The 13,935-nt window shown below is 44.4% G+C and overlaps 1 protein-coding gene across 2 annotated transcripts in view; it reads right to left on the reverse strand.

The window, feature by feature from the left end:
• Positions 1 to 13,935, reverse strand: part of CHCHD5 (coiled-coil-helix-coiled-coil-helix domain containing 5) — a 66,065-nt gene that overhangs the window by 45,808 nt on the left and 6,322 nt on the right. The window lies entirely within an intron of this gene.

Genomic DNA, 13,935 nt, shown 5'->3' on the forward strand with positions numbered 1-13,935 from the left:
TCCAGGTACAATGATATGGCCTCTAGAAAGAGCAAGGGGGCCAAAGGAAATGACAGGCTGGGGAAGATGATGCCTTTAGTTCTGGATGGTGGGTGTTCCCTTTGAAAAATCTGAAGAGAAGTCCATATAGTTCGGGACTTCCCTAGTGGCACAGTGGATGAGAATTCACCTACCAATGCAGGGGACATGGGTTTGATCCCTGGTCCGGGAAGATTCCACATGGTGTGGAGCAACTAAGTCCATGCGCCACAACTACCAAGCCTGTGCTCTAAGGCCCACGAGCCGCAACTACTGAGCTTGCACACCTAGAACCTGTGCTTCACAACAAGGGAAGCCACTGCAATGAGATGCCCAAGTACTGCAACAAAGAGTAGCCCCAGCTTGCCGAAACTAAACAAAGCCCGTGTGCAACATCAAAGGCTCAGTAGCAGTGAAAAATAAATTAATTTTTTAAAAAAAATTCAGGTAGTTGGGGGGAGCCTGTGGCAGAGATCTGGGCTCAAGGAAACCACCTGTGACCTAATGAATTGTTTGAAATTTTCCATAACAAATTACATCCTTGCAGAGAGTACGGGATAAAAGAGGCCTGGTTTAAGCCTAGAAGAATATCACCAGGGGTGGGAGCAGGTGAAGGGATGGCCAGAGAGGCAGGAGGAGGCCTGAGGAAGAAGTAAAGAAAGACATGGGTATACGAATTTCAGGGAATGAGGAGCAAGGTTAAAGGTTAACTCTGACACTTGTTAAAATGGTAAAAAAAAAAAAAAATAAAAGACTTTCCCAGGGACTATTGCAACAGGAGTATTGCAATAGGGGAGCGATATCTGACTCAACTCTGAACACACCAGGACAAGGGGGATTTATAGCCAAAAGGCAGCTTGAAGGGCTCAGTGGATAGAAAATGACCGAGAGGAGACTTCAAAGGATTCCTGGTAAACTGACAGCAGAATCCTTGCTGTTAAGGCAGGTGAAGGACATACATATCAAAGGTGGGGGATGAGGAAGTTGATCACTTGTCAAAAGTGAGGGCTCAGTACAGTGCTCAGTTACATCGGACTCTTTGCGACCCTACAGATTGTAGCCCGTCAGGCTCCTTTGTCCATGGGATTTAATAGGCGAGAATACTGGAGTATACCATTCTCTTCTCCAGGGGATCTTCCCAACCCCGGGATCGAATCTGAGTCTCTTGAGTCTCCTGCATTGGTAGGCAGATTCTTTACCACTAGCACCACCTGAGGGAATTCTCCCTAAATTAATTCAGAGGATTTTTTGCTAAGACTAGGCAATGCAGGATGGCAGCCAAGGTTAAGACTTAGTCAAGAGAAGGCCTGGGAGAAACTGACTCAACTTTTGTTTTGTTTAACTTGGTAATCATTCCATTATGAGTATCTAAATGTGTGTGTGTATGCTCAGTTGTGTCTGACTCCTTGAGACCTCATGGACTGTAGCCCGCCAGGCTCCTCTGTCCATGGGATTTTCCAGGCAAGAATAATTGGAGTAGGTTGCCATTTCCTTCTCCAGGGGATCTTCCCCACCCAGGGATCAAACCTGGGTCTCCCACTTTGCAGGCTCAGACAGTAAAGAATCTGAGCACACACACACACATTTAGATACTCATAATGGAATGATTACCAAGTTAAATTTTTAGGTGGAAAAAGATGTAGAGGTTAACATCCTAAGTGAGGTAAATCGACAGAGAAAGACAAAATATCACATATCACTTACATGTAGATCTTAAAAAGTGATACAAATAAACTTATTTACAAAACAGAAATAGACTCAGAAAACAGATTTATGGTTACCAAAGGGAAAAGTGGGGGAGAGGGAGGGATAAATTACAGGTTTGGTATTAACATACACACACTACTATATATAAAATACATAAACAACAAGGACCTACTGTGTAGTACTGGGAACTATATTCAATAACTTGTGATAACCTGAGACAGAAAAGAATCTGAAATATTCTCATATAATTGAATCATTTTGCTGTATTCCTGAAAATAATACAACATTGTAAATCAAGTATACTTCAATAAAAATTGTTTATTTTGAAAAAAATGTATACTATTAATAAGTTAGCATTTGCATAAAAAGAAAGAAGATCAAAATACACATACAAGGACTTCCCTGGTGGTCCAGTGACTAAGACTCCAACCTTTCAATGCAGGGGGACCAGGTTTGATTCCTAGTCACGGAACTAGATCCCAAATACTGCAACTAAGACCCAACACAGCCAAACAAATATTTTTTAAAAATACACATACATACATGTGGGAATGTGCATTTACTGGTGTATACATAAGATGATTCTTGAAAGATACACAAGAAACTGGTAGCATAGGTTTCCTCTAAGGAAATGAACTTGATGAAGCAAGGGTGAAAGGGAGATTTTTCAATAGACAGCTTTCTCTACCTTTCAAGTTTTTGTATTATGTGTATTTAAAATTAATGTGTAAACAAATACTTATTGAGATCACACTATAATTATAGTACAATTTGCATTTTATTGGACATCTGTTCAGATGACCATATAAGGAGTCTCCTTTTTTATTTATTAATTTATTTTTGGTCATGCTACATGGCATGTGGGATGTGAGTTCCCTGACCATGGATGGAACCTGTGCTCCCTGCAATGGAAGTGCAGAGTCTTAACCACTGGACCACTGGGGAAGTCCCTGTCTTTGTTTTTAAATTATGTGCATCCCATTTTTTGTCCAATGTTTTCAAGTTTTTATAATTGTGAATTAGATTTCAGGATGTGTTCTTGTACATTCACATGTGCACACTCATGATTTTTTTTTTCCCCCCTGTTTGGCTGTACTGCATCGCATGTGGGATCTTAGTTCTCTGACCAGGGACTGAACTCACATCTCCTGCATTGGAAGCACAGAGTCTTAACCACTGGACCACCAGGTAAGTCTGTGTATACTCAAGATTCTGTAGCATAAATGCTTACAAATGGAACAAGATACTTCCACACTGTCTTCCAGAAAGACTGTTCCAGGCCACACACCTCTCCCTTCCACACCAGTGTGTTCCTAGTACTGTACCTATTCTATAGCCCTGTGCATAGTCCACAAATTGTGCAGGGTACCTTTGTGGCAAAGACAATACTGAGTGCTCACTTGCTTTGCCTCCAGGACACACAAGTAGGCTGTTTCCCTACATCCCTTGCCATGAGGTGAGGCTGAGTCCTGGTTAGTGGCAGTAAAGATATACAGCAGGACTTGCACAACTGGCTTCTAAAAACCCTCCCCGTGATCAAGTTTCTCTCTCCTTCTTCCTCCATCTGCTTGACCTGTGCAGAAGTTCAAATGAGGAGCTCTCCAAGCCCTAGAGCATTAGGTTGAGCAGAGAAATAAACTTTAACCAGGGGACTTCCCTGGTGGTCCAGCAGTTAAGCCTCCACACTTCCAGTCAGGAGTCCCAGGTGGGATCCCTGGTCAGGGAACTAGATCCCATATGCCACAACTAAAAGTTCACATATCACAACAAAGAATGCTGCAACTAAGACCCAGTGGAGCCAAACAAATAAATAAAAATGATCATTTAAAAAGGGATTATGGATACGTTAATGTTTAAGAACTTTACCATCTCTCGTTGTTGTCCCCTCCCCTCTCTCTTCCCTGGGAATTGATCCCATGCCCTGGACCTGGTACCAAGTCTTTGCTCAAATGTCAACTTCTCAGAGGGTATTCCCCACCACCTGACCTAGCATAGCCTCCTGCCCCCTGCCCTACATATCTGAGCAACTTTGAGGGACATGGCTGTCTTCCGAGGTAAGCTGATAATTGTACTTCCAATGACCCTTCTTCCCTAGATGATGGTGCAACCTTGAAAAACTGGCTGGAGCCATGTAGGGCAGAGGTGAGGGAGAACAGTGGTCAAACACTGGGCCCTGAGACCTCAGGTCACCACTCCACCACCTCTGGGGCCCTGTACCTCACCAGGACAACGCTGGCCACATTTCTCAGGCTAAAGTCCTTAGAGAAGTCTCTGAAGCCCTGCACCATCTGGGCATACTATTCCTGAACAAAGGAGGTGATCAAAGTGTGGTAATCATCTCCTTCATTCATTCTAAAATATTTATTGAGGGACTTCCCTGATGGTCCAGTGGTTAGGGCTCCAAGCTTCCACAGGAGAGGTCACCAGTTCCATATCAGTCAGGGCATGCGGACTCCACAGGCCTTGCCAGTGTGGCCAAAAATAAAATTAAATTAAATCAAAAAATAAAATATTTGGGCTTTTCTGGTGGTCCAGTGCTTAAAAATCTACCTGCAATGCAGGGGACACAGGTTTGATTCCTGGTCTGAGAAGATCCCACATGCCGCAGGGCAACTAAGTCCATGCACTGCAACTGCTGAGCCTATGTGCTGCACTTACTGAAGCCTGAGTGCCTAGAGCCTGTGCTCCACAACAAGAGAAGTCACTGCAATGAGCAGCCAGAGCACTGCAACTAGAGAGTAGCCCCTGCTCTCAGCAACTAGAGAAAGCCTCTTGCAGCAACAAAGATCCAGCACAGCTAATAACAAATAAATCTTCAAAAAAAAAAAAAACCGAAAAGTCTACTGAGCACCTACCAGACATTATTCTTAAGCCTTTCGATACACCAGTGAACAGATAAGACAGAGAATAAGCAATAACACTAATAAGTAAAGTAGGTGAAGAGGTAACAGGGCTTCTCCATTGGCTCAGCAGTAAAGAATTTGTCTGCTACACAGGAGACTCAAGAGATGTGAGTTCAATCCCTGGGTTGGGAAGATCGCTTGGAGGAGGAAATGGCAAACCACTCCAGTATTCTTGCCTGGGAAATCCCATGGACAGACTGAAGCAACTGAGCACGCGCACACTCATGCACAAACACACGAAGAGGTGATAAAGGAAAAAGAGCTGGTTATCTGAAGTGCGAGGCAAGAAGTAGGTGTCCATGCCAAGTAGGGTGGTAAGAAGTTGACGTTTGAGAAGAGACTTAGAGGTGACAGTCCTGTGTTTCTCTGTGAGAAGAAGGTTCCCAGCAAAACAACGAAGTAAAGGCCCTGAGGCAGGGCCACGCCTGGAGCGGTCCAAGAGCAGGAAAGAGACCTTGTGGCTGGGAACTTGGCAGGAAATGAGGTCAGAAGGAGTGAGTGAGAAGGGTGCCCAGATGGCCCAGGGCTTTGGAGGCTGCTCTGCGGATTTTGGCTTTTGCTCTGACATGATGTACATTTGCATTTTTAGGTGGAGAGGTGACAGATATTCTAACTTACATGTTTAAACAATCCCCTTTGGGGACTTCTCTGGCAGTCCAGTGGTTAAGACTCCCAATGCAGGGGCCACAGGTTGGGTCCCTGGTTGGGGGAATAAGACCCTGCATGCCACACAACACAGCCAAAAAATGTAAAAAATAAAAGGATCCCTCTGGTCATTGTATTAAGTACACACTCAGGGTGGGAGGAAGGAGAAACTGGGATAGAAGGGACACAGAAATCCAGCTTTGAGGGATGGTGGCTCTGCTGGATTTGGGAACAGGAGATGCTGAGAGGTAATGGGATTGTGGATATATTTTGAGGGAGTCAACAGGATTTCCAAACACACTGGATACTGGGTGTGAGAGAAAAGGAGGGTCAAGGAGGCTCCCAAGGCCTTTGACCTGAGCAGCTGAAAGAATGGATCTGCCTGATTTAGAAAAGCAGGAGTGGAGCAGTTTTAGGAGCAGAATCAAAGGCTCAGCTCTGCACACTGTAATCCTGAGATGTTTCAGGACATAAAATGAAAACGTGGGTAGGCAATAGATATGCAAGTCTGGAGTTTGGGAGAGAAGCCTGAATGGAGATTAAATGTCACAAGTTGACCACCTGCTATTGTTTGGTTTGGCTATATTCCTTGGGGAATCTTAGTTAGATATTCAGGGATTGAACTCATGCCCCTTAAAGTGGAAGCACGAAGACCTAACCACTGGACCACGACCGAATTCCCTGCCACTGTTGCTGTTGCTATTTCTCCCCCAATCTATAATTTGCAACTCAGAGTAATGAATCCTCCTTCGCTGCCTCACTCTGACTAATGCAGCTTAAACATGTAACTTCAGTACACTGCACTTGTATGTGAACAGTCTGTCTTTGCAGATTAACTGTTGTGCTTTGCACTGGGACAGTGATGGTTTAATTTTTAACATTGTGAATATAGTGACTTTGTTTCCTAGGAGTCAGGACAATGAAAATGAGAATGATTATAATACCAATGCCATGGACTTCCCTGGTGGTCCAGTGTTTAAGACTCCTCTCTTCCATTGCAGCGGAGAAGGCAATGGCATCCCACTCCAGTACTCTTGCCTGGAAAATCCCATGGGCAGAGGAGCCTGGTAGGCTACAGTCCATGGGGTTGCTGAGTCGGACATGGCTGAGCAATTTCACTTTCACTTTTCACTTTCATGAATTAGAGAAGGAAATGACAACCCCCTCTAGTGTTCTTGCCTGGAGAATCCCAGGGACGGCGGAGCCTGGCAGGCTGCCGTTTATGGGTCACACAGAGTTGGACACGACTGACGCGACTTAGCAGCAGCAGCTTCCATTGCAGGGGGCTCAATCCCTGATCCAGGAACTAAGATCCCACGTGCTGCACAGCATGGACCAAAAAAACACAATGCAGCACGATCCAGACAGCACATAAAATACAGACTAAATGTTTATGTGGGCTTCTGAGGTGGCTCAGTGGTAAAGAATCCACCTACCAATGCAGGAGACACAGGTTTGATCTCTGGTTCGGGAAGATTCTCTCGAGAAGGAAATGGCAACCCATTTCAGTATTCTTGCCTGGGAAATCCCATGGACAGAGGAGCCTGGGGGGCTACAGTCCATAGGGTCACAAAGAGTCAGACATGACTAAGCACGATGCACAAATGGAAGGACACTTATAACTGAATAGGAAAGTAAGTAATCAAAATAGATCAGACTGTACACTGTACAGGAAAGAATTTGGGATTGCACATGGTGGAAAAGAGTATCTGAAAGCACATGTGGAAACTGAAACTCACAAGTTCAGGATGAGATAGGCAAGTCCTTCTAAATCTAGCAAAAGTGTGTTTGTTTTTCTCCCCAAAAGACACCAAAACTCAGCTGAAAACAGCAGCCATTGAATTGGCACAAACAAGCACAATTAGTGCATTGTTCCCTTGGCTGTTCTATGAAACTGAGCAGACTTATATTTCCTCATTCAGATACTGCAACTAAAATATCTTGTGGGCGAACAAAAGGGGAAATGCTAGAGCATAACAGATGTGTTGGATCCTTACAGTGCAAACTGACTCCAGCAGCTCTCCCCAATGATCCCACATTGCATACAGACTCGGCCAAGGCATGGAAGCCACAGCAACTGTTCCCCTAGTGATTAGATTTTTTGATTTGAAAACTGGAGTTTCAAATCATCTCTTTAATTTCTACCAAGGTTGCCTTGAAATTGCAGAAGACAAAAGACTGCTAATCTCTTATTCAAATACAAACTGGTGGTGGTGGTTTGGTTGCTAAGTCGTGTCCAGCTCTTGTGACCCCACAGACTATAGCTCACTAGGCTCCTCTGCCCATGGGATTCTCCAGGCAAGAATACTGGAGTGGGTTGCCATTTCCTTCTTCAGGGGATCTTCCCGATGCAGGGGTCGAACCCGGTTTCCTGCATTGCAGGTGGATTCTTTACCAATTGAGCTACCAAGACTTCATTTATTTGCATATTTGGCAGAAAGTGCAATTATAAATTTTGGCAAATCCCATTCAGTGTATACACTCCTTACCAAAGAAAATGAAAAGATGTTAACTTGCTAAGTGTCCTGGACATATTTTGCTAAAAAGAGATGTGATTTACTTCCCTGTGATATAGAGGCTTTCATAATGCACATTTTTGTCATTTTGCCACTTCCTCAAAATGTTAAGAATTAAATGAGATTTTTTTCCCTTACTTTTCTATTACATAAAATTCACTTTGCCTCAAAACTCTACTCTCAGCAGGCCCACATCACACTGATTCCTCGTGTCAGGTCAATGTGATGACATCAAGCTAAACATTCTCTCAACAAAAGCTTTGAAAATGGAATCTTGAGGATTCTGTTTTACCAATAAGTGAAAGAACACAAGACACCCTAAAGACTGCAGGCAGTTTACAGAATTATTACTGGAAAAGGAAACAGAAAAAGCAAAACTATTAAATACTGTATCATCAGACAGGAAGAAATATGTCATTGTTATTTTTATTCTGTATAGGTTATACATCTACTTAAAAAAAATATTTAGTTTTGGCTGCGCTGGGTCTTTGCTACTGCACATGGGGGCTACTCTTCGTTGCTGTGCCATGGCTTCTCTTATTTTGGGGCACAGGGGCTTCAGCAGCTGTGGTACATGGGCTTAGCTGCCCTGTGGCATGTGGGATTTTCCTGAACCAGGGATCAAACTCGTGTCCCCTGCCTTCGCATGAAGATTCTTATCCACTGTGCCAGGAGGCAGGTCCTATATCTACTTCATTCAATTAGTACTATTTTATTTGCCGTCTTCTTTTTTAAAGTCTCGCATTTCTGTATGCTGAGAACATACAAGCTTCCCTGGACCAGGTTTCCTGTGGCTTGCGCTCTGCCAGGTACATACTCTTTGGAGTTGCTCTTTTTCTTCATTTTTCCCATCTGCATTTCCCCCTTTTCCTTTCCAGCACCTCACACTGCTGCATCGCAGTTACTTTATCCTCAATGTCATCTCCTGGGAAGTCAGAGATTTTGCCTTGGGGCTATCCATCCATGCTTGGCAGCCAGCACAGCCCAGAGGTGGTGTCCAGGCCTTGGCCCTTGGGAGACTCAGGAGCGTGGGTTCCCCTTATTGCACAAACTTGTCTATGTTCTTGACACTTTTTTACTGCTTAACGCTTTTTAGAGTGACACCCTTTCCTTCTGACTAGCTGAACAGACACACCTTGCGTCCCATAATTTCTGGCCCATCAGAGAAGGCAGAAAGTATGTTATTTGGATCTGACCTTATTTATATGTCACCACCTCACTGGTAAATATTCATTGTGTTAAAAAGAAATACTATCGTGGGCTTCCCTGGTGGCTCAGTGACAAACAATCTGCCTGTCAATGCAGGATACACGGCTCAGATCACTGATCCGGGAAGATCCCCCGTTGTCGAGCAATTAAGCCCGTGAGCCACAACTATTGAGCCTATGCTCTAGAGCCTGAGAGCCTCATCTATTGAATCCACGTGCTGCAACTACTGAAGTCCGAGTGCTCCAGGGCCCATACTCTGCATGGAGAAGCCTGTTCACCACAACTAGAGAGTATCCCTCCACTCACTGCAGCTAGAGAATGCCCACACAGCAACGAAGACCGAGCACAGCCAAAAATTAAAATATATATATTGTGACACTCATCGGCTCCCAGAATTTGCAAATTTTGTCTTATCAGGGGCTTCAGAATAGGGTCAAAAACCTTCAGAACCTTATTTCCAAGCAAGTTAGTGTCCAAAAATGTAGTCCATCAAAAATTAGTAATTCCACCAAAGCAGTGGTTCTTGGTTGCATATTGAAATCAATTTTGAAATTGGTATTTAGGGACTTTCCTAGCAGTCCAGTGGTTAAGACCCCAGGCTTTCAATGCTTGGGGTATGGGTTTGATCCCCAGTTGGGGAACTAAGATCCCACATGACTCGAAGCCAAGAAAAAGAAAAAGAATCAATGTCTGGGTCTTTCCCCAGGATATTCTGATTAAACTGGTCTAGAGTGTGGCAACAGAACTTTTTTGAAAAGCAGCACATTTTATGGTAAAAGCTAGCTTGCTTTCTTTCAAGATTGTCCATTTCTTTAGAGATCTGGCTTCTATTTGCACACATTCTGCCTGAAAGTTTTTGATGGTGTAAATGAGGTATTTATCCTTTGAAGATAAATGCTGACTGAACTATTTATTATCATTCACATAGTGAATGATTATCAACTAAGTCAGTATGTTCAGTGACAAGCACAAAATGCTCAGTTGAACCATCAAAGGTGAAAATAATGACCCTTAAAGATGCTGCTTCCTGGTTCATATACTCCTGCCTCATCACCTGCACACTTCTTTGACTGGAATTCTGCCTCCTCAGAATTCTGTTGTCAGCTCACTCAACCACTTCAGCATCCACACAAATTCCCTCAACATTGCTGCCTGCCCCTCCCCACACTCTTTCCAGTGCTTACCCGCTTCATGCCCACCACTTCTCATTGGCCTCCTGGGTTGACTATAGCTATTCCTTGTGAACGGAGTCAAGCATTTTGAAGGCATTCTTATTATCTCAATACTCCCACTGACAGTGGCTGTACTGTGATGCGGTGATGGCATCAGTAGTGGCAGGCAGCAAAGGTGGTCGGGATAATGGTGGCTGCTGATGAGGCAGCCATGACAGACAGGAGCAGTAGCAGCTGTGGCCACAGAAGTGAATGGTCACAAGGTGGAGCCCACTGAAGAGAACTCAGTGGGTGAAGCAGCCAAGATAGCAGCTCTTTGTTGGAGAACTTTCTACAGAGCTCACCCCAACCAAGTGTGTGGAAAGCAGCAAGTGGCAGGAAATTAAAAACCCAACCCTTTGGGACTTTGCTGGTGGCCCAGTGGTTAGGACTACACACTTCACTGCAGGGGCCATGGGTTCCATCCCTGGTTGGGGAACTAAGATCCTGCAGGTCAAACTAAGATAAAAATAAAAACAAAGCCCATCCCCTTAAGCAGCCCTCAGTCAAATAAACGGTGGGGGTCAGTGTACAGACACCCTCACCACTCGAGTGGGAAACCTATTTCCACCGCTTCCCAGATTCCCAAGAGGATGAAGCTGTTGTGCATGGTGGTAACTTGCTTGCTAATGCACCTCTGATGAGCTGCTTTCCCGTCTGTTTCATTTCCCATGCTCCTTCCAGTGCTTTCTGGGATCATCTCCCAAATCCTTGTTCCAAAGTTTGTTTCTGGGGGAATCCAAGCTAAGATAATGCATCATGAACCGAGGATTATGATTCAAGCACATATGGCACATAACAAAAACAGACCATATGCCAAGCCATCAAGTCTCAACATCTTTCCAAAAGACTGAAATCATGTAAAATGTGTTCCCAGCTCAACTGCAATTAGACAAGGTAACTAGAAAAATCTCTATATGTTTAGAAATTTTAAAACATAATTTTAAACATCTAAGTGATCTGAGATCAGTGAAATAGCTAGGCTTTGAGGAAATTTAAGTGTGCATATTAGAAAAAGGAAAAGGCTGAAAATCAGTGAGCTAAACATTTAAAGACTTCCCTGGTGGCTCAGATGGTAAAGCATCTGCCTACAATGCGGGAGACCTGGGTTCAATCCCTGGGTCGGGAAGATCTCCTGGAGAAGGAAACAGCAACCCGCTCCAGTATTCTTGCCTGGAAAATCCCATGGCTGGAGGAGCCTGGTGGGCTACAAGTCCAAGGGGTCGCAAAGAGTCTGACACGACTGAGCAACTTCACTTCACTTCAAACATTTAAAAAGTAGAAAACAAAATTAAATCCAAGAAAAGGATTTAATAATAAAGAAGAGATTTAAATTAAGAACAAATATAGAAAGAGGGCACCAACAAAGCCAAGAGTAGATTCTGTGAAAAGATTAGTAATAGATAAATTCCTGTCAGGACTGACCAAGGTAAAAAGGAAGGTGGCACAAATAACCAACATCAGAAATGAGAAAGGGGACGTCCCTGGTAGTCCAGGGGTTAAGACTCTGCCTTCCAGTGCAGGGGATGTGGGTTCAACCCACACTTAGTGGGTTCCGGCTAAGATCCCACATTCCTCCTGGCTAAACAGAAGCAATACTGTAACAAATAAAGACTTTAAAAATGGTCCACATCAAAAAAAAAAAAAAGTCTTGCCCAGAGTCCAGGTGGGAACTAAGATCCCACAAGCCTGGCAGTGCAGTCAAAACAAAAACAAAAACAAAAAAACAACAAAACCGGAAATGAAAAAGGGGCCTTTTGTTACAGATTTGATTAGACCTTAAAAATATAATGAGGATATTAAAAACAAATTAATAGCAATTAAAAAATTCAGATCATGCGAAAAATTCCTAGAAAATATATTTTACCCAAACAGACACAGGAATAGAAACTGTGAAGTTTTTGTGGGCAAATATAGGCAAAAATTCTTTGCAGGCAAATGCCATCAAGAGGCAGTCTTCCCTCTTCCTGCACCTTTAACCTGGGTTGGCCTCATGACTTACTTCGACCAATAGAATGTGGTAAAGGCGGGAACTTTCTTTTTTTTTTGCTCTCTTGGACCCCTGAGTAAAAGTAAAGTGTTAGTTGCTTAGTTGTTTCCGATTCTTTCCAACCCAATGGATTGTAGCCCACCAGACTCCTCCATCCATGGGACTTTCCAGGAAAGAATACTGGAGTGGGGTGCCAACTCCTTCTCCAGGAACCCTGAGACCCAACTATAAGGAAGCCTGTTATAAGACAGGCCCCTTAAAGATATTCTAAAACAGTCTCCACTTCCACATTGTTTGTTCTTACCAGTTCTTTTAGTCACTTGGAGAGAACCCCACAGCAGCTTACTCAAATAGAGGGCTAGGCTGAAAACATACACAGAAATCTGAGGGCTCAACCCACAGCCCAGGGAAACTGAAGCTGAGAACAGAAAGCCACCGAGACCCACACCACCCTTTCAGGAACCACAGGAAGGGAGAACAATCCACTGTCCACTACCTGGGTTTTCTTGTCTGGGTCTCACATCGTCAACCTTGGCTGCACAGGACTTCCACTCTGGCTCCTAATCCAACTAACAATGCCCTTTGTTTCAGGAATCAAATCCCCTGGAGAGACTCCCCGCTCATTTTTCCAAGCCAAAGTGCAAGCTTTAGGATCTGGTCAGCACTGTAATGAGTCCCCTCAAAAGAGGAATAACTTATCTGAATAGTGAAGCTGAATGCAGGCTCTGGACTCGCTCTCTCCTGCACACCTGCCCATCTACCCTCTGCCCTTTAGGACTTGCCTCTGCAGGAAGACGGATCAACCAACTATGCCTGTGGAGCCTGTGATCCTGAAAACAAACACAGAGAAGCTGCAGTAGCCACAGCTGGCATCTACCCATCCCCTGAGCACACTCTCCTGTGTGCTGAAGGCTGCTCACTTCATTCCCTGCTGCCCTCTGCTCAGGGTTCTTCTGCTGGTGGGAGGGCACCTGACCACATACCAGGCAGTCAATGCCTGTGAAAACATCCCTCAACGTCAGATGGGAAGCTGGTGTACATACACCCCAATTTCCTTGCCCCTGGGAAGGGGAAACTGAGGGATGTTCTTTGCTATCTCCCAGAAGTCCCAGGTGGGACAGAGCCTCAGGAATAATTGGCTTGATGATGCACCTTTTATCGGCTGCCTTCCTGTCTACTACCCCTTGGTGTTTTCTGGAATCACGCCCCCCAGACACTACCTGCATTCACATTCTGTTAGACCCTTTGTTGTTGTTGCTTTAATCACTCAGTCATGTCTTGACTCAAATTTTGAGACCCCATGGACTGTGGCCTACCAGGTTCCTCTGTCCATGGGATTTTCCAGGCAAGAATACTGGAGTGGGTTGCCATTTCCTTCTCCAAAGAATCTTCCTGACCCAGGGATTGAACCAGTGTCTCCTACATTGGCAGGAGGATTCTTTACCACTGAGCCGAGGAAGCCAGGGTTAGATCCTGGAAGGATGGAAACCATGACAGAAAAGAAGTCCAGGGTGGCAAACCCTAAGCCAAATCCTTCAATGCAGATGTTTTCAATACAAAAGCAAGTATTTTTACCTACACTGCCTCATGTCTGTGTCTATCACCCAGCTGGTTCTGAACTCAGGCGGCAAGGAGGTATGTTATTTATTGCCCCCAAAGCCTCAAGGAAACACTCAGTGAAGACTTGGTAAATGCTAGAGTTAAAGGGAGAGAGAGCTCTTCTCCGTATCTGTGCA

This window comes from Cervus canadensis, chromosome 5 (genome assembly GCF_019320065.1).
Source record: "Cervus canadensis isolate Bull #8, Minnesota chromosome 5, ASM1932006v1, whole genome shotgun sequence".
NCBI classification, from domain to species: Eukaryota; Metazoa; Chordata; class Mammalia; order Artiodactyla; family Cervidae; genus Cervus; species Cervus canadensis.